The sequence below is a fragment of the Rhodnius prolixus genome, unplaced genomic scaffold (genome assembly GCF_049639745.1).
Source record: "Rhodnius prolixus isolate KJV_2025 unplaced genomic scaffold, Rpr scaffold_2, whole genome shotgun sequence".
NCBI classification, from domain to species: domain Eukaryota; kingdom Metazoa; phylum Arthropoda; class Insecta; order Hemiptera; family Reduviidae; genus Rhodnius; species Rhodnius prolixus.
Genome location: NW_027411592.1, coordinates 49,527,018 through 49,545,760, shown reverse-complemented (window position 1 = coordinate 49,545,760; position 18,743 = coordinate 49,527,018). Strand labels below are relative to the sequence as shown.

At 30.8% G+C, this 18,743-nt stretch overlaps 2 protein-coding genes across 10 annotated transcripts in view; one reads left to right on the top strand and one right to left on the bottom strand.

The window, feature by feature from the left end:
- The window catches only part of LOC141449860 (frequenin-2), a 242,879-nt gene that overhangs the window by 3,600 nt on the left and 220,536 nt on the right, over positions 1–18,743 (top strand). The window contains exons 2-8 of one of the 7 annotated variants that reach the window (XM_074119742.1): positions 1,216–1,329; positions 2,432–2,607; positions 2,681–2,878; positions 4,078–4,189; positions 4,280–4,423; positions 7,822–7,979; positions 17,095–17,211. The gene's annotated coding sequence lies outside the window, so the exon portion shown is untranslated. Of the gene's footprint in view, positions 1–1,215; positions 1,330–2,431; positions 2,608–2,680; positions 2,879–4,077; positions 4,190–4,279; positions 4,424–7,821; positions 7,980–8,860; positions 9,131–17,094; positions 17,212–18,743 lie in introns of those variants that run through there. The other 6 variants (XM_074119738.1, XM_074119737.1, XM_074119740.1 and 3 more) reach the window with 6 other exon arrangements.
- Positions 1–18,743, bottom strand: part of LOC141449855 (ATP-sensitive inward rectifier potassium channel 11-like) — a 94,683-nt gene that overhangs the window by 11,088 nt on the left and 64,852 nt on the right. Inside the window, exon 1 of one of the 3 annotated variants that reach the window (XM_074119720.1) lies at positions 3,365–3,424. The exons of the other annotated variants lie outside the window; for them this stretch is intronic. The gene's annotated coding sequence lies outside the window, so the exon portion shown is untranslated. Of the gene's footprint in view, positions 1–3,364; positions 3,425–18,743 lie in introns of those variants that run through there. 3 annotated transcript variants of the gene reach the window in all.

The following is an 18,743-nucleotide window of genomic DNA, read 5'->3' as shown; positions in this document are numbered from 1 at the left end:
TTGGGGCTTCTGGGTAAACCATACTAACAAAGAGGAAATGAGATATCCCTTTGCCAGAAGTTGAAGCTTGTGCATGAGAAATCTACCTCCTACATACCTGGATTTATATTTCTGTTTAAAATAGCACATAATTTTTTTTTTTCTCCAGCAAGATAACACTAAACTTGGATTCATTTGAAAAATATTTCTCGTTAGGGGAAAAAAAGAATTTAATCAACCAATTGGAATCTTTACAGAAGAATTAAATTGTTGCAAAAAAAAAAAAAACGGCTTAATTTGTTAATTAATGCTATCTAAAGTTTTATTGAAGCAGCCACCTAGATTGAATTTATATAATTATAGTCCAGTATATTTACTCAAGAAAGTAAATTATCAAATATTTGAAAAAATCAGAATTTCTTTCAGCAATATCGCCCAGAAAAAGTGTTTCTAGAAATTCTTTTTGCTCTTTTCCAGTTTATAGGTTTTTAAAAATATTTTCAGCTCTTCAACACTATAGTAGTTTGACGAAGGCAACACTTATGATACATATATTTAGAGTTTCATTGAAAAAACTTTTAATTCTCTTGTCTTGCTTGAAAACCATATTCATCTTTATAATTCAAGGTCTGGTAAAGTAGGAAAAAGTTCTAAAAAAACATTTAATCATTTAAGTAAGTGTATATCTGTTCATCTGCTTTTCAATAACTTTTGATGAATAAATTTTTAGAGATTTTCTAATACGATACGAAGATTGGTGTTCCAACAGTCTGACATCACATTCAGTACTATTTCTCTTTCTGCAGATTGCCACTGCTTAATAAAATTTTATCAAATATCCATAAATCAGTTTTCAACATTTTTTTCATTCTAAGATAATTTAATTAAGATAAGAGTAAGATAATGTAAAAAAAATAGAGGCTTTAAATGAATCAAGTGAATATGAACCTTATATCTCAAATGTCGTGACTGCAGAGAGCTTTAAATTGTCCATTCCTCTTGATAACATTGTCGCTTCTGAAGACTAAGGTTTTAGACGAAATCCATCAACTTGAAGTGCTGCTCGTTTGGATACATTTACATTTTCATTTACGTTGTACATTTTCCTTCATTTTTCTTAAGATTGAATTGGACGTGCGGTGGTAGTTTAGAAACTAAATGAGAGTAAATATTAAAATGATGCACTTCTATTTCGCCACTAAATAACGATATATATTTAATATAATATATTTGCAGATGATACGAGTACTAATACGATTAGAATGTAAACGAAGATGGGTAGGAGAAAATTTAAACGAGGAATTGGCCAGTGTGATTTTTCTTCATAAAGGAGTAAGCGACTGAGAAAAAGTAAGATTAAAATTTCTTTACTGAACCGAAACAATGAAATTTACTACTAGTTGCTTCTACAAACTATAGCAAAAAATATCCGACATTGATGACCCCAATTTTAAGACTGTCTTTTTTCTATAATTTGTTGCTTTTAATTCAAAATAATGATTATTCTTGTTGTAGGTGTAAATTAGATACATAATTTATGTCACAGAAGATGATCATTTTGTTAAATTTTTACTATAAAATGTCAAGAGATAAAAGAAGAGTAAATCAGTGAGATGATGTCGCTTGTTGTTGGGTATCTAATTTTAGAATACGATTTATTTTTATCCTTACTGCAGAAAAAGATAAAAGTATCTCGTAATATTTTTGATTTTATCCATCGTAACGCGCATGTATCCCTTACCGGATTCGGAGTTTCACCTATCAGCAGAATTTTTGTGACGCAGCAAGATACTGCGAGATGGACACATAAATGAAGTTAAAATCTCTGCACCAAACTTATTAATCTACCTGTTCTGGCGAACACAGCTTTCTCTTGGCGGTTCTTTTTTTATCTTTCCCTCCATCGATTTTACGCATTTTCCCGCGCTTTTACATTCATTTCTTGTTCCCGCCAAAGGTCTATAACCTTTCTTGTGTTTGTTTCCATTCGTTTCCTCTTTCCAGGCTACAAGACAGTGTTTCTTGTTTGCAGTTTTCTACTATGGTGAGAAGAAGGAACAACAACCGATTTGTTGTATACTTTAAATATTCATCGACAATGTTTTCTCTGCATCAGTGTTGGGTTTGATCTCTTTGGCGTTCTTATTTTTGCTCCTCTATAGAGGTTTTGGGGCTTGCGAACTAAGGACAATAGAGACTAACCCTCTTTAAGATTCTCTATTTTCTGTATCTGTTTTTTTAAATAAAATTATCAACCTTGAATTAATAATTCGAAGTGATTCTGATTCGCTGTTACCATATAACCCGCCAGATTTAAATGTAAATATAAAATAAATCTTTTTATATTTACTTTTGAATTTGGCGGGTTATGTGGTAACAGCGAATCAGAATCACTTCGAATTAGGCCACACCTCCGGGCGCTATTCTTTACATTTACCAATTTTTTTTATAGTTCGCAGTCTACGGCGATTCTGAACTGGCTATAGAAAGAAGATTTAGCAAGCTTGCTACTGCTGTACAAACTTGTTGTAATCTTGGAGTTCTTTATTTTATAACACTCCTCATCGAAGAAAATTGAGGATGAAGTCAAAATAACCAGCGAGGGAATTTCAAGTGCTTGTGGGAGAGGTAATCATTCATTCATAACTTGTAAACTTAAGAAATTTACAGGGCTTTAATTTAGTTTTTTGAGATTTTTCAGAAAACTGGATGCCCCATTTTTACTTCTGAAGAAAATTGAGAACCTGTTGCCTTGAAATATCCAAATTTAAAGAGTAATTGAAAGCAATATAAGAATTACATAATCCTTACAAGAAACTCTGCAAAATGTTTGTTGGATTGAACATTTATGGAAAATTAAATAATGGCTTCATTGCAATTCCTCCAAAAAAAAAAGTGGGTAAGCAATCCAAAAATTAATGTAATAGAAAGTGTTATTTGTACTTGTAGATTTGGTTAAATGGTTCTTACACTTTTTAAAATTAAAAATACATTCTAGAAATTAAAAATTGTTTTGTATTTTTAAACTTGTTAAGGGAAAAAACGCAACAACTTACGAAAGAACTTAAATAAATAATATTTTAAACAAATAAAGTTCTACAAGTTGTATCCGTGGGTGACAGGCAGGAGATTTAGCAGTCTAAACACTACAAATACGTCAATTCAAATACGAAAATTTTCGTTTTGTAATTTTAAAAGTTCTGCATGAATTTTTTCAAAGGTACTATGTTTGAAATGGAAACACTTTTAACATCTAAACATAAAAACAAAATTGTTAAAAACGTGTAAATTTTATTTTATTTGAACATTTCAAAGGCTGTTAAAAAAAAAACAAAATAAAGTAAAGTAGTTGTTTTTATGCAGAAAAAAGTTATTTAAAACTTACGTATGAAGTTAGTAATTGCTAGTCGTACTGGATTCGTCGCCCTTCAACGGTTAAACTAAAAGATTGGTGATAAATTTATTTAAGCGATAAGAACAGATGATGGTTTTGTTTTATCTTTGTTTGTCCGGAGTTTAGCACATAATTGTTCATACAAATCTTGTGTGATCTGATCAGTCAGTTATGTGTTCTAGTGAATTTCTTAACGTCATCTAATTTTGAAAATTGATTAAATAATGTTTGAATTAGGTGCAAATTCACTATAATAAAATGTCTTTTGAAGGAAGTGCAACTCCTAGAACTCTTTAAAATAAATTTTAATCAAAAAGAATTTCAAGCACTAGCAATTTGTTTTTAACTGAAAAGACAACATTCGGATGCTAAAAATAATTCGTTCAATATATTTCAATATTGGTTTTATATTAACAAGATTAATCCTCACCCAGTATTACGTAGGTGGCAATCCCATACAATTCCCTTAAAGGCATTTAGAAGGAAATATAATTCCTCCCTTTCCACTTGAATTGCCCTAAAATAAGTTGGCCTAGAAAAATGTTCGAACAAAGAGTTAACGAGTTCTTATGTGATTTAGTATTTAATTATCTTCAAAATATCAGTTAAAGAAAGAAAATTGCACTTCTCACGCGGTTTATTCAAAATCAGAATTGCAGCCATTAATTTAATTTTTATAAAAGTGATAGATCCTTGAATTACAGTCTTCCTTGAAATGGCTCTTTAGAGGTATTCGTAGCCCTCCTTAGACAGGCGTGTCCTAAATGAAGTTTCCTAAGAAAGGGTTTAAATAGAAGTTACATTCCTAAATTAACCGTGAGTATTAAGGAAAACACACAAATCCATGTTCTAATATTTATTTATATTTTATTCATTTGAATAATGTGTGTAAAACACATAATCTAGGTCAATTCTGGTGATAACAGCAAAAGTATATCGTAATTACAGTTGGAATTGAATCAAATTTCTCTACTTTTTGTGCGCAAATGAACTTGACGGATTTGTTTTTGGTTGGAGTTTAAGAACTTGCTTAATGGAAGCTGAAGAAATGTAAATGCTTTTGCCACAACTTTGTTTTTGAAATTATGAATTCATGTCTTGGTTTGTAGATTTTATTTTGCTTTACTTTTCATATTTTGTAAATTGCGCTGAGGTAATTGCCGTTTGTTGCTTTTCAAACTTTTTTTTAAAGTGGTAGCGGCTAGCTGGAGTGAAATAGAACTTGATGAATGAAAAAGAATTAGCCAGAAGACCATTTACTTACGCTTGTAAATTTCTTCTGCGTTGTTTTTTTCTTGTCACCTCAAAAGGCAGTCGTTGAAGTTATTCTTTCGATAAAACTTTGTTTTTAAAGAAGAAACAACCAGACAAATAGACAATAAAAATGAAAATAAAAGAAACCAAGGAATATTCTTTACTTTCTAGTTTAGCAAGAAGAATTTATCGTTGAGATTATCTAAAGAAAGAATCGAAAACAATCAAGGGGCTCCCGTTTTGTTTACCGGATAATGAGAGTGGATTGGACAGGCGATTTTATACCTCCCATTCTAGAAGGTTCCTTTTATCGTAAATCTTTTTTGCGCTTCTAAAAACTTTCTTAAAACGCAGCTTTATTTTTAAAAAAATTATTTTTTTTTTTTTTACAAAATTGACCTCCCACTCACATGACTTACTCTTACTACGATTCTTTATGATTTCTTCAGAATTCTAATTTTTTACTTAGTGTTATCTTTAACTCAGATTTACTAAAATCCTTAACAAAAACTTACAGTTTAAAATGTTAAGTATAAGGGTTGATTAAACGCCAAAAGGTACACAAATCAGCAAGTACCCAACATTTCATTAATACTTCATTAATATTTAAGTAATTCTACTGCATTAATTTTCATTAATAAGTTATTTTTTAGAATTTATTAGATGTCACAGACCCTTATGCTGGCCATTTTCGTCTACAAAATATATGTTCAAGTAGCACTGTAGATTGACTGTAATATCTAGTTATCTATAATAATGAAACTATTAATTACAGGTTAAAAAGAAAAACGTTACAAAAAATAAAAAAAAATTATGAGGCTAAAAAATTCAAAACTTTCTTTTAAAAGAAACTTCACCAACATACATCAATGATTTTCAAAAATCGTCGGTTTAAGTTCATTCTTCGATTAAAGTAATTGTTATTTTATGAAGTAGTCAAACGTTTATAATAATTATCTGGCTTTATCGCAAGTAACATAGTTTTCTTCAATTACATTCTCAATGTAGGTATTCATCCCACAATGTTGTATATATGTAATATAAAGTAAATAAGATATGCATATTTTTAGGACAGCTAATTATTCCAGTATTTTACTATAAGTAAAATTAGGGGGACTAAATTAAATTACAATCGAGAAATCAATAATTGTTGTTGAATAATCTACTTGTTATAACTGTGTGTTATTTGTGCTCACGAATATTTCGGTAAGACGAATTCAAGACAGTAGCCGACTCTAACTTTGTATTTTTCTACTTTAACATGCATGTACATATTTATGTGATTTATCATAATTATAACAAAAAAATATTATAAATGAAGTGGCCAGCATAAGGGTCTGTGACATCTAATAAATTCTAAAAAATAACTTATTAATGAAAATTAATGCAGTAGAATTACTTAAATATTAATGAAGTATTAATGAAATGTTGGGTACTTGCTGATTTGTGTACCTTTTGGCGTTTAATCAACCCTTATACTTAACATTTTAAACTGTAAGTTTTTGTTAAGGAGATTTTTGTACCTTTTGGATAGATTTTCCTTTTTGTCTATTTTACAAAGTTACATATCTGCTTTACAGATTTTTTTAAAATTTGGAATAAGCAATTCTATAATTATAACCTGATAAGGTGTTAAGTCGGAACCGTAACTACCACTGGAGAGATCTTTTTAAAGAATGATTATAGTTGCGGTCCCCCAAACCATCCCCAATAACAATGTTTTTGAAAAAGCGTAGGAAGGTATTTGTACGTGAATATCAAAATTAAACTGCGATTTCAGTACTTCCTTTTAAGAGGAGTAAGAAAAATAAACTACGATTGCAGTACTTCTCCCTAAAAGGCAAAGATTTTTTAATCGAACGACAATTCATTGATTTAAATCGGTTCACTCATTGATTATTTAAACGATTGCAGTACTTCCTCTTAGTAGGTGCAAGAGCATCAGCAACGTAGAGGAGCTTTAACCACTTATTCGAGCTGAATTTTATCAAAATCGTACTAAGCGTTATAGAAATATTGGTAATAATAGTTTTAGAAAGGGCCTTATTTGGGTGGGGCGAACTCCCCTCCTTATGAGGCACGGCGTCGAGACTTTTAAAGTGCAAATCTGTACAAAATTTCGATTCGAATGACACTTCGGTCGGTTCACGTGTCAATAATTTGAAACGATTGCTATACTTCCCCTTAACAAGTGTAAGAGCTGATCGCCGCTTTAATGTTACGTAGGGGAGCCCTAACCCTATCATCCTACCAAATTTTATCAAAATCGGGCCAAGATTTACAGAGTAATTAGTAATAATAATTTTGGAGGGGGCCTTACATTAAGGGGGCTAACTCCTCTCCCATTCGATGTACAGCGTCGAGACCCCAAAAAGGCACATCTACATAAAATTCCGAATCCAATGACACCTCATTCATGAAAATCGGTTCACGCGTTTAGGCGCTACGTTGTTTACAAAAAAGGTAACAACAAGAACAAGAACAACAAAAAGAAGAAGAACAAGAACAAGAACAAGAACATTTTTTGAAAAAGCGGTTTTTGCTCATTTTCGGCAACTTTTTTCTCGAAACCTATTAGATCTGGGTGGTTGCAAAAAAATTACAGTTATGAAGGAGGGTTTGGAGTAAGATTTAAAGAAAATTTGGGAATTTTATCTTTTATAGAAAAAGAGAAAAAAATTGTCAAAGTTGGGTGTTTTTCAACGTTACGCTTTTTCGTGCAGTTTTTGATGGTCAACCCTTATACAACTGTCCTACCGGACAGTTTTAATAAATGTACTTATAATGGTCTCATAACGTCTTTGAATCCAGTCTTTAAATCCATTGGCATTTAAAAGAAATTCAAACAAGACCTAGATTTGTTTTTAGATGTATAAGGAACGCGAAAGCTTAAAATATTAAGATATAGTAACTTCCTGTCCAAAATTTCCTGGAAACTTGGAATATTATTAAATTAATAATTCCTCAATAATATTAAATTTTAATAATGCAGCACAAAGCAGATCTTTAGAGAATGCCTATTTTGTAAATAAAACCTTTTTGAGTTCAATGGAGCACATAACATGTTTTTCTGGTTAAACGTAAAATTGAAAACTTTATTAATACTTATTCTTATAAGGGGTAAAAACGAAATAGAAGGACCTTTAACAAAAAATAAAAGTAAAAAATTTTAATTTTATTATTATTTATTACAGTTTAACTGCTCTATCTAAAAGGCGTAGATTAACCGATTAGAGAAACGCCAAATCTTGAGTACTGTCTCTAAATGGCCACTCAAAGTACCCAAGGGACCGACCGCATCCTTCATCAATTTAACAGTGACAGATTATTGTCGTTAGATTTGTTATGAACCGTAAGTAAATTTTTAGACACATTTCTGTTTTATTTTTCAAAATAGTAACAAGTATTGAAATTATACTAAATTATATTAAGTAATTTATACATTAATATCGCTTGTATATTGATATGGTATTAGTTCTGTATTGTTTTAACTAGTGGTTGCCACAACTGTTCCACTAGATTGCTATGACGTTAGCGTTCTGCCAACCCCATGAAATCTAATCAAATCTAATTAATTATATTTGTCGAGTTGAATATGAGATTGTATACACTATCGTTTTCTGAGATTATGAAACTGTGTGGAAGATGGTTTACTGCTTTTCTTAACCAATGTTGATTGACATAACTAAGTTGACAAGAGAGAAGCTACCTGATCCATTGTTATCCCAATGCAAAAAATCGGAGCCAGAACTTGTAACTTTAATCCTCTTCCATCTTTATATATATTCATTTCGCTTAATTGTTAAATTAAGCTTTGTTATAATTCAGAAAAGTTAGGGAAGGGATTAACTCAGTGGTTAGCGTTTGCTGGATTTTCGGGTTCAATTTTCTTTTCATAGGAGGTTTTTACTGCTCACTGTTCGGCGAATGAACAGTGTTATCTTCAACGAGAGAACTTTGTCTGGAGACCGGAATCGCACTGAGAATATAGCCTTGGGCGCCAATGATCTTAGATGTTAACGCGCCTTGAATGAAAAAGACCGTACAGAAGGTGAGAAGACTCTCTAAGAGAATGCTGCAGAAGGTGTTCTCCATTACGCCCAACAGGTCCAGAATAATACCATAATCATTTCTAAAAGAAAAATCGATGAACTGACATACTTACTGGCCAAAGTTATATTTTTATTTATTTATAATTTTGCTTTGAATTAAATATTGAAAAGAGAAAAAGAAAAAAAAAAAATAGCTTAGTGACATTATAAGTTCCAGTGTGTAGTTGTATGTCGGGATGCTCCTGATGACCGACCGCCTCCATGCCTGAGTAGGTTAGTGGGGGGGTACGCATTGCGGGGACATGCGCCCTCCGCCCCCGGCCGACATCAGTAGCTTGGTGGCCACCGCCTTGTACGCCCGCCAAATCTGCACATTTCGTCTTCTTTAGCGATTTACTAAATCTGTATAAGATCGCGCGCTATACAATCTCTTCTGGATACTAGATCGTTGGTAAATATTGTACAATTTTTTTAAAAATTTTATTTAGTGTTATTTTGTTTACAACATTAATTAATAATTGGTTAGTTATTAAAAAACTTTGATTCTTTATAGCACATTCAATTTCTTGTTAAAATATAACAAAATAATATCTTCTTTTCTTAGATTAATAATAAAAATTAATCCAATTTGTAAAAAAGATATAATGAAACGAATCCTACACGATTAAAGAAAAATGTAAAATTTATTTTATCCGATCCTTTAACATCTACTTTTAGCACTATCATTTTTTGTAGTGTTAATTGTAATCACAATTTAATCTCTTATACGTATTTATTTTTAGGAAAATACACATTTCCGAAAGGGGATGGCCAACATTTACATAAAAGTGTCACTGACGTCAGTATTTTATATCGTGAAAAAGTTATTTATAGCTATTTATTCAAGTATTCTTACCGTCATAGCGCTTGAGTTTAATATTAATTAACTGAATTAATTAGTTAACAATTTTTTTTATTGATAAATAAAAAATTACAGGAATGTTCCTTTTTGCATAAATTGTTTGATTCATCCACATAGCGCTTTTATTCATTTTCCCAAACCAGTTTAGGCCAGTCAAAAAAATAAAAATAAAATGTTCTCTATCTCTGAAGCTTTTTAAAGTTGAACAAACTTTTCTAAAAGTTAGTCCATTCATCATCAGTCCATTTATTTTGTCGGCTTTTTTTAGATTGTAAGAGAGCTTTTACACAATTTGGTTTTCCACCAAAACGATTTTCCTTTCACTATTTCAGAGAAAAAGAAGTTTCCTTAATTCTGTCTTTTGCATTGTGAAGTCAAGCAATTTCCTACTTACTTAGAATTCAAGAAATGCTTAAGATTAATTTTTGGGAATGGTCTGGTTATAGACAGTTGGTATTTGTATACTATGGTGATGCACCGGAGGAGGCCTAAACTGATTATAAAACAGTCAATCGGATTTGCGCCTTACACTATATTATTGTTATTATTATTTTTCGCTCGATTGTCCTAAAAAAGAAATGAATGATTAGTTGTTACGTCAGTCTACCTAATAAAATAGTCGCTTTAAAATACTGAATGTTCAGCACCTCTCTGGAACTAATCAAGTTATAATTATTTTTCGTGGACAGCAGCAGATATTATACTTATTCGAACAATCATCTTCGTAATCAGTCGTTCCATGGCTTAAATAGACCATGCGAAGTTTAGTGATGAGTATTGAAAGGATGAATTTTGAATTAGCGGTTCCAATAATTGTTTTGTTTTCTTTATTTTAATTACATTTAATATCTTTGTACGTATGTGGCAATGGATAAAGAAAGACTATCTACTAGAATTATCCACCTTAAAGCTTAAACATATTGTTATTTTCTTTTATTGAAAAAGTGTCAAATATACATATATTGTTTTTGAATTCGTTGACGTGGGTTAATTGATTTTTTACAAGATATTACTGGCTTTGCATCAATTTAGAGCAACAGTTTCATTTTATTGTTGAATAGTTTAGTTTAAATTCAAAAATTAGACATAATATGCCACGGGAACTTTGGAATGGTGATTAATATAGGATTTGAGTTTTTATCTTTGAAAATGAATTATTTCACTTCGGAAATATTTAGTGAAGCTTTACTTCTTTCTTCCATGATTTTTCACGGGCCACGACGGTTTCAATATTTTATTAATGGAAGTTGCTGAATTGCCAGGATATCCTTTTCAACTCTTTGTTGACAATGACATCATTATAGAAGAAAATCTCCGCCAAAAATTGGTTAGAAAAAGAATGTTAGACTGTTGTAAAAATAAATATACATGAATAATGTTAACTTCAATTAACTTTAATATATTGACTCGAGATGGATTGCTGGACTTAACTTAAAATAAGCCATTGTAAAACATTATTAACTAAAGTTAGTCTTTAAAAAAAAAAAAAAAAAAAAAAAACATCTACATCTTTGTGTAAAAAAAATCAACAAAATTAGTGTCAAAGGTAATTTTTCAAAAACCAATCCTGGTTTTCCAAAGGTCTTCTATCAGAAAATAACGAATAAAGCAATGTTAAAAACATTAATTTTCGCTGGTGTCAATAAAAAGGATGAACCCAGTCTCGTTGAGCGTTTTAGCAGTTTCATTTAAAGTTTAAAAAGTAATTTTAACTTTTCCTTTAATCCAATGTTTATTCTGCTTTAAATCAAATGAATATATTTATTCCTTCCTTTTTAATTAAATTATTTTTTATTCATTTTTACCAACAAGCGGTTGATGCTACAATAACATTTCTTGCACAGAACGCTTTCCTCCAACTTTTAATGTAAATGAAATTTATATAAAATGGTAAAATGTGTTTTTAAATATTTACAAATAAATAAGCTACTATTGAATAATTCGTTATAATTTTTATTTAAGAAAACAATTTTACCTCATTAAAGGAATGCGGTTTATTAAATAAAGTGAAAAAAATCTGATATAGGCCCCTCTCCTCCTATACACACACTTTTGCTGGTTACAGTTGTCAAATTAAGAATTTCAGCGAGTAATTAGTGTCCAAAAAAAAAAAAAAAAAATAAGTTTTACGGCGCTCGGAAGTGTTACTTGCTTTAAGTCACTTTACAAGTTTTGAATTTACCAACCAATACAAAAGTGCATTCTCTAATTCATCGTAGCCAAAGCTTCATTTTGTTCTTTTAATCACTTCGCGTCAGGTGTCTAATTATGTCCAATGAATTCGCTTAATTAACTGTAATGGTTCTATTTTTCTCTCTGTAATGATTTTTATTGATTATCCACAAGCACATTGAATTGCTGAACAGTTACCGCTGATGTGAAAGTCGTGCTGGAAAGAGTCCTGGTTCTGGAGGTTAGAAGAAAAAGTACTCCGTGGTTGAGTTACCAACTGAGTCAGCGAAGTTGCATGTTGGTAACTTTATGTATTTGTGCTTGAATAGTGCATTATAACTTACGAGGTGTGGCTATTAAATAACGAGACTATTGCTGTAAAACATTTTTTTTTTTTAATTTATACATAATTAGTTATTATCACCTTCAATATTACACCCCTCCCCTATCCCTACAACGCTCCATGCGAATTTACCATTGTTCGAAACAGTGCTGGAAGTCTTCTTCTGTGAGCTCCTGCATGACACGTGCCGCTTTTTCTTTCACAGTTTCAACGGACTGAAATCGTGTTCCTTTTATTGCAGATTTAACTTTGGGGAACAGATAAAAGCCACATGGGGTCAGATCAGGCGAATAAGGCGGATGGTCTAAAACTGGGATGTTGTACTTGGCTAGAAACGTCTTGACAGACAATATGCAGTGTGAGCCGGCGCGTTGTCTTGATAAAGAACTCATGACTTGTTCTTCCACAAATCGGGTCGTTTTTTATTTTGAACAGTTCAAAATCTTAGTTTTGAATTAAGTTAGGTTTTTTCTTTAGCAACTGTCGATCAATCAAACTCTCCATTTTAAGTGGAACTCTCAAGTATTATACGCGTTATATTTTTCTCTCCTTTGTCTACTTCCCTTCCTAAAACTCTTAACGTAATAAAGCCAACAATTACGAACAGATTCCCTGTTTTTCGCTTTATTGAGAGACTTCAAAACAGTGAAAAACAAAATTTCAAAAAAAATTATCTCGATCACAATACTTCTTAATTGATTTAAGAAGATATAGGAAGATAACGGTAATAATGATTCTAATTTAAAATTAAAAATATTAAAATGCCTTCATGCAAACTGAAGCAAGCAGTTTGAATTAGCTAGCTAGGTGAAGCTTGTTTTTATCGGCATGATGAGATTTAAAGAGGTTGTAAACTTGATGTTTTGTTATTAAACAAAGGTGCATATACATAGTCATGGAATGTCGTATCATAAAAGAATGTTATTGCATACATATTCTCCTACATAGAAAAGAAGGAAGAAGAAATTTATGTAGAAGTAAAGCAAGTAAATGGAAATAAATATATATTTATATTTTTATTTAAAGTGGTAAAAGATGAAATAAAAGGTGCGTGACCTGAAAGATTCCCGTCTATTCAGCTCGCTATAAAGTAAACCGAGCATGTTTGTTACATGGGTTCTCGTTTGGACACTTATCTAAAGGTTACACGGACAATTTATCAGATAGTACCAATCATTGACCCGTATATTTAGTAGGGCATCACTGAACTGGCCCACGAGATCCTGTCAACCACACAGGAAATTCATGGGCCTGATGCAGTCATTTCTGTTAAGTATTGTAAAATTATTGATTAGTTCTAAATTTAATAAAGAGAAACTATACTTTTATAATATTTGAAAATACTATTAATTTTCATTAAGTTCCAACCAAGATTTGCTCTATATCTATGTATATATAAAAAATATTGCTTGAAAGTGTTGAGTTATGCGCATATTTGTGGAGGGGTTGCAAGTCTACAACGGGAAGTTTTGCGGCTTAACAATTCTGTTAAGTTTTCTTTTTACTCTGATATCGGAAGTATGACTGGAAAGGGTGTTACGGTCTGAGAAATTTCCGCGTTTTGTTTCGAAACTATAGTCTTAATTTTAGCTGTAGGCTTAAAAACTTTTTGAATATATTTACATACTTTATGGTGATTTGAACGATGAATTTAATACCAATAATAACTATCTATACTTAAGTATGAGTAAAATTTGGAAAGAGTGTTGCCTACATTTTTTAATTGAATCACAAAACTGAGCAATAGTTTTCGTGGTAAACTCAGTGGTTCTAAATAATCCACATTTATTTAATACAATAGGATATTTAATAGAATGGTTTGATGATGCCAACTAAGTTTCGTTGGATTGTGGGAGAACCATTTAATATTAAACGTAACTGAAAATTCAATATTATAATCAGACTAAAAGAAAATCCGTGGATGTTTCATAGAATTTAAATCTTGAATATTGAATAATTTTAATAATTTAATAATTATTTGAATTGAATAATCTTGAGAATTGAATTTCTTTCTTAATGGGTAGGAAAGTTTTCTTCCCCCAATTAATTGTGAATTCAAAATCTCAGACAAATTTGTTCTGGATATACAAGTCAGGTTCATTTTAAATTTCCAGGTTATTTTTTGATGTGTGTGCGTGAGAATAATAGTTTGCGTGTTTTAGAATGATTTAAAACCCCACAAATTTTATAAAATGTAACATAACTATTAGACTTTAATCACAATATTTCCTTGTGTGTGTGTTGCAATTGAACTTTAAATTGTAGGATATGAATAAATACGAGAATAAAACTAGAGCATGAGCATGAAAAATAAAAATTTATTCTAAGTGGTTAAAAAAAATAAGTAAATAAAAATCAGTGCCAGGTGCATTTATTCTTAAAATCTTAGTCTTTTTATCTTATTACACATTCTTTCAAAGAAGATCAATGACTTTTTAGTAAAATATCTTATTAGTATTTGAATTCAAATGAGGAGCAAGTTTGAAAAGGTTAAAAAAATTGTCATTTGACAGAATTTAGGAACTCGATAGAATTTGGGAACCTTACTACACTAAAACGACAGTCAGAGGACAATATTGAAATCTTGCTTTTACTAAATACTGCTCATCATAATGCTTAATAAAATGAGTCAACTATAGTTTTGTTTACAAAAATAAATACTCGTAAAATTGCTATTAAAAGGTTGTAATCAGTGCAAGATATTGTTGAATAGTTCCTTGGTAAATGAAAGAAAAGTATAGCAATTGGACGAGTGACAATATTGGCAGTAGCTTTTATTATCACGCGACATTAAAATGAAGGAACATTTATTTGTTTTTAGCGATTAATTGAAGAGATAGTGCATATAAATTTACTTCTGTGGATTTCTTATACGTAATTTAATGTTTGCTGTTCGTGACTTAAGTTTTTAAGTGGTACTTGAAGTTTATTTTAGATACTTACACGTTAGTTACTATTATATGTAAATAAACTAAGGATTTGTTAAACCAGTAAAGTTCTAACCCTTCTTTTGTTTCGAAAAGCGTTTAATTCTCCTTTTTCCTCATTAATTATAGCAATCAATTTTTGTTTTTTAAAAAGTTTGAAGTGCCTTAATTAACATTGAAATTGCTGATTGTTTTTAGAAGTCATTCAAATAAACTTATAAGTCGCATGCATTTATTTATTTTTATTTTATCGCTGACCAAACAGTTTGAAAAAAGAAAAAAAAATTATTTGTCTTTATTTGGTATGGAGAATTTAGTATTTCAAGCTCGCAGGAATGTCTTTATTCTTTTTTTTTTGGTTAGAAAACTAAAAATCAAAAAATGAATTGTCGTTTTTTTTTTTAGAAGAGCTCCAGTGTCATGAATGTTCATCGACCTGACGGACGGCCCAGTACCGCTTACTTGTTCAGCTCGCTCAATATTCTCTTGCTGACAGTCCCTTCTTGCCACCTTGAGCCTAAATATATTTTATTTCTCCCGTTTTTTATAATTATTATTCTGAAGTGTTTAGTTTCACGCTTTAAAAAAAATGAAGCACATAAGTTAATTATAATTGATCAATTCTTTCGAAAAAGGCAACTGATGAGAGAAACCTTTGGAATTTAAATTGCTGGTTAAAAGTTATGACAGTTATATAATTGAACATTTGTTTTTCTTGAGTACTTGATTGGGATGTTTCATTCCATCTTTACAGCACAACGTTTTTAAACGCGTGATAACAAAAAAGCCGTTTTTTTTTACTAGAAACCGACATAGATGTGGTGTGCCAGCTAATTTGACTTCTTTATCGCTGGTGGAAACAAAAAAAACGCGCTAGTTTTGAAATGGAATGAACATTAGTAGATTTACGTATTTTAGAGGCCCCCCGGCTAACGCACTTAGAGCAAATGTTTGGAAACAAGTTTGTATTGTGAACTAAGTCCTTTTGTTATTAACTAAGTTGACATGGAAGTAGGAGGTATGTTAATATTTGTGATGTTTAGACATTTATGGAGATATATTTACTGATATGTCCGCGCATGAAAGTTTACAGAATCTGATATATTTAGGATTTATTTTTTTCAAAGTTTGTGTTGCCCATTTCAGCTCCCAAGAACGGTTAATATAATACATAGGTTTTATCCGAGCTAAACATTTCTTCCAAAGAATCACTACAATACTGAATTTGCGTAAACTTAAATAAAATTATAAAATGGTTATTATGAAACGTAATAAATAACTAAGTAGTAGCTCTACAACTATAAAACGGTTGGTCTACACATCTTTTGCTTCTCTGCATAATATGCGATTCTTATTTCGGTACGCAACTTTGCTATTAATGTAACAGATAGCTGCACAGTACCTATCTGTAATCTTTACAATTAGCCAGATTCACAAAAAGAAAGATTCAAATAGTTTTTTATTATTTCGAATAGCTTCAATCACCCTTAATGGCATTCTTGTTTACTTGCTTTTCAATATTCTGAATGTAATGAATGGTAAATTATGTAGGGACTGACTGCTCCTTAAAAACGGAATATTAGATTAATTTTGTTCGAAGATTAAACAAACTTTATGAATAAATATGTTTCATTACTAAAACAAAAAACAAAAAAAAGGTCGTTTATTTATTATATTATAAACAAATACCTTAGAAGTGAGCAATTTATCCACTAAAATAAGGCATTTCATCTTCCCTATTCTTGAGTAATTCCTTTTTTGTTCAGTGACTAGTTTCCAGATGGAGAACCAACTCAGAATAAATGTAAAAGTAGAGCTAGCTTTTCCAATACATATGTTCTGTACAACCTCTACAAGCACCCTACATTTACAATCCTTCATTTTTGACACATTTCTCTTGTAGTCTTCTTTACAATAAAGAATCATTTATTGTAAATGTCAAGCTTTTGTCAGTAAATTACCATTTCTATATTTTATTATACAGTCATATTATAATTTTTTTGTATTCCTAGTTAATAGAAATATTGCTTCTTTTTATATGTATATCTGTTATATAATTTTTGAACTTTCAGAAGAGCCAAAAAGAATAGATGGAATAAGCAATTATTTTGTCCTGAAAAAGACTACTGATGCGGGTGAAAAGACATGTTCTAATGGAGCACTATAAGCCTCTGACGTCAGGGCAACTAGTAGGTAGTAAGGGCTGGCCCCTTTTTTAATGTTACCAGTTTGCCCCTCATACACTTCTATCCTTTTCGACCTAATCGTTCTTACTAGGATATTACTTCTGAAAATAACTATTGCTCTTGGACTGTTGTAGTGGTCAGATTGATTCCTTTGAACCTCTCTATATATTCCACGGCGAAAGTGTTGCAATACAGTAAGTAGTTAGCATCTTGAATAGTACGATTTTAGTAATTGTATTTTTTAATTTTCCTTTTGTATTCGTTTCATCTAGTAAACATCATTGGCAAGTGGGTGTTAAGGCTAAAAATCTTTCTCCCAAGGTGTTACATATTTTATAGGAAATAATATGTGCAATAAGACTTTGCCTTTTTTATTTTTAACATCTTTAATATATTGTTTAAAGATATTAAAGCAACGGACATTTGGTTGCCATGATGCTTGTAAATGAAAGAATCTCCTTTATATTTAAAATTAACCAGGAATTAAATATCATCACGAAACGGTCATTGCTAGCCAGAATGCCCTTTAAAGGTTACAAGATTTGAGACATGAGAGATTCAATCGAAAATAGATCAGTTTACATACTTTTTTTTTATGTTACTTTCTCAAATAAAGTATTGCGATTGTGGTTTCTAGTGAATGGGCTCGTAAGCTTGGGTGGATGTTATTGAATATTTCAAAAAAGAAAAGAGACGGCAGGAAAGCTTAAGCAATTTATTTTGTTTTGTTTATGATAAATCAGGTTTCAGTCAAAATCGGCAATCCGAAAGTGCTATTTTGCTGAAGCGATTTTTCAGTTTTCTAGATTTCGTTCTAAAAAGACTGTAAACTCCTTTTATAAAAAAGTTCTGTTTGCTATAACTCGCTGTATTGTTTATTACTTTTGTATTAAAGATTATATTAAGAAAAAAAAAGTGTAGATTTCTGTATTATGTTCCTAATCTGTCTTTTTTTAATTTATTTGTTGAGCTGACTGTTGAACTAACCCTTTTCTCGTTACGGCACAAAAAGTCGCAGTTTGTAAAAGGAAATTTTATATCAATAGGCAAAAAAAGTATTTGCCCACCCTGTTATTTTAAGGTTTCATATAAAAAAAAATTCGCTTTTTTACCCATTTACGTTTATTTAACTTCTTAAATCAAGCACTATAAGATGATAAATATAAATATGCAAAAGAGTCAAATAAATTAAGTATAAAGAACATAATGTTATTTTATACTGCAAAAAAAGTATTTGCACACCTAGTTAAACATTTCAAAAAATAATTTGGTTTACCCATAACCAATCATAACATTGTCCTTAATATTTAGTGTGCATCCCTTTAGCTTCAATTACGGCTTGTAACGCCTTGGCATTGATTCAACTAAATTTCTTGTCACCTCATCTGATAAATTGTTCCAGGAATCAACTAACACCTGTCTTAAGTGCTCCTTACTTGTAATAGAGGTCTGGCGGACTTTCCTGTCCAGAATATGCCACAGATTTTCAATTGGGTTGAGGTCTGGTGATTGAGGTGGGGTCAGTAATCTTGGGG